A 3,005-nucleotide genomic window follows, 5' to 3' on the forward strand; every position below is an offset into this window, starting at 1 on the left:
GACCACTAAGCAAAACACACATGGGCTCCTTCCCATCCCATCCTTCTGCCTCTTCTCTCCTAAAGAGCTAACTATAACCTCCTTTTAAAATAGAGTTTACATGTATATGTATGTTGGCTGTGAAAGATTGTCAACAGTATTTCCCACTCATAAGCTCATCTTACCAAATGACCATGATACTTCTCCCATCAGAGTGGGAGTCTACAATTTCTACTTGAACCTGCAAAGGCTTTTGTAACTCCTTCAGTCCATAGAGTAGGGTGGAGTTTATGTTGTGTGACTTCCAAGCCTAGGTTAGAAAATGCTATGCACTTTCACCCTGCCCTCCTGGGGTGCCCCTTCTCAGGGAGAACGGCAGCCATATAAGCAGTCTGTTAATTCTGTCTCCTTATTCCCTGTCTTAATCAGTATGGGCTGCTATAACAAAAATACTATAGACTAGGTAAACTTGAATAACAGAAATTTATTTCTCATACTCCTGGAGGTGAGGAAGTCTAAGATCAAAGCACCAGCTGTTTTCTCCCCTATTAAAGACTGTTGTCTCATTTTGCAGACAGATGCCATCTTACTGTGTCTTCACATGTCAGAGAGACAATGCTTCACCTGATAATTGTACTAATCTCATCATAAGGTCTCTACCCCCATCACCTCATCCAAAACTAATTAACTTTTTTTTATCTTTGAGTTAACTTTCTCCATTTTTGAAAAATAGCTTTGTTTAATATAAAATTATTGGTTGACAATCTTATTCTTTCATCACTTTGAATATGCCATCTCTTTGCCTTCTGACTTCCATGGCTTCTGATATGAAGTCATCTCTTAATCTTATTGAGGAATGATTGTATACAATGAGCTGTGTTTCTGTTGTTACTTTTAGTATCTTCTCTTTTTCTTTAAATTTCAGCCTTTGATTATGATGTGTGTAGAATGAGAGGTCAAAGACCAAAATTAAAAGATTATTCTGAAACATGAAGGAGTCCAGGTTCTGTGCGGGCAACATCAGCCTTCATTTCCCCCAGGTGCAGGTGAGCTGAGTTTGAGAAGGAAGTCAGCACATGGATTAAGGTGGATGGGAATTGAAGGGGTCAGAGAGGTAGGGATTGACACGTTCACTCTTTTTGGGTGGAGCACTCATGCATTCATTTCTTCCTGAGTAGGTCAATTCTATTTGGGTTGGTCCCACACTGACTCTATCAGAGATCTCTTTGAATTTACCCTACATGAAGTTTGTTGAATTTCTTGGATTGGCAGATTAATGTTTTTCCTCAACTTTTGAAAGCCTTTATCCACTATATCTTCAAATATGTTTTCTGCTCCTTTCTCTCACCTCTTTTCTTCTGTGAATCACATTGTGGTATGCTTGATGGAGAGTATCACTTTGGTGGTATGCTTCATGGAAATCAACACTTTTCTGAGGTTCTGTTTATTTTTCTTGATTCTTTTTTCTTCCTATTCCTCAGAAAGAATAATTTCAATTGCCCTATCTTTGAGTTTGCCGATTGTTTCTTCTGTCAGCTCAAATATGCTGTCAAGCCTCTCTAGAGACTTTTTCATTTCAGTTATTGCATTTTTCAACTCCAGAATTTCTATTTTGTTTCTTTTTGTCATCTTTCCTTTCTTGATATTCTCTATTTGGTGAGACATTATTGACATATTTTCTCATAATCCTTTAGACATAGTTTCCTTTAGTTCTTTGAATATATTTGTAATATCAGATCTTAAGTCTCTCTAATAAATCCAACATGTGCTCTTCCTCTGGGAGAGTTTCTATTAACCACTTTCTCCTAGGGGTGGCACACGGTCATGTTTCTTTGCACATCTTCTAATTTTTTTGTTGAAGATGGTATATTTTAAGTAATAAAATGTAGTAACCCTGAAAACCAAGTCCTCTCTTCCTTCCACCCTGCCCAAGTTTGTTAATTGTGCTATTATCTGCTTAGTAGAATAAGGTGCTGCTATTTGTTTTGTGAAATAATTCTGTAAAGTCTATAATCTTTGTTATTTGCAGTCACCAAAGACTTTACTCAGCTAGCTTAATGATTAGCTGACAGTTGTGCAGAGATTTCATTAAAAGGAATCAACCATTTATCTTTTGCCATGGGTTCTGTGTGTGTTGAGACACATCTTCAATTTTCATTAGCAGTTTACAATTCTGCCTTCATTTCATCTCTGCCAAGCCTCAGTGACAACTAGAGGTGAGAGACTGAGACTTCCTTAAGTCTTTCCTAGGTACGTGAATATCCACACACATGTCTGTGTCCTTCTAACTTCAGAGGAATATGTTAAAATTTTACAAAATCCATTATGGACATCGTATTCTTCAATTTGTCAAAGTATTTTGGCCATTCCCTTGCCCCAAGTGGTATTACTGCCTTAGGCAGCTTATTATTAATCAATTATAGCTGATTGTTACTGAAAAACTCCTCTAGGAATAGGACTTTTCTTTTTTTTTTTTTTTTGAATAGGACTTTTCTAATTGAATGAACTATGAGTTGACGAATAAAGATAAGTCCTCTGAATAAGGCTTGTCTAGGTGGGAAAGAAATTGACAATTTTATAGGCTTTGTGGTTACTCCAAGTCCATTCTTCCCCCTGCAGTGGTTGCTAGACTGCTGGGTTTTGCAGGTACTGTAAGTCTAAGGCAGTTGGTTTTCAAGGCTACCCCAGAGCTAAGGGAAGTGGAAATAGAGCAAATGAAACATGACAAACCTTACTTTTCTTGCCAAATTTAGCCATTTTTTAAAAATAAACATTCCCTGAATTGTTATAACCCTTTGGTTAATTTACAAGTTTCTGAAAAAATTGAGTATGGTAATTTTTGCCAGTGTTCCAGTTGTCTTCACAGAGGAATGGATATATTTTTTTTAGTTTATTTATATTTTTTTTATTAAATCATATCAGTGTACATTAATACTATCATGGGGTACAGTATACTGTTTCTATATACAATTTGAAATACTTTCATCCAACTGGTTAACATAGCCTTCATGTCTTTTTCTTAGTTA

This window comes from Otolemur garnettii, unplaced genomic scaffold, assembly GCF_000181295.1.
Source record: "Otolemur garnettii isolate 467f Iridium unplaced genomic scaffold, OtoGar3 scaffold00073, whole genome shotgun sequence".
NCBI classification, from domain to species: domain Eukaryota; kingdom Metazoa; phylum Chordata; class Mammalia; order Primates; family Galagidae; genus Otolemur; species Otolemur garnettii.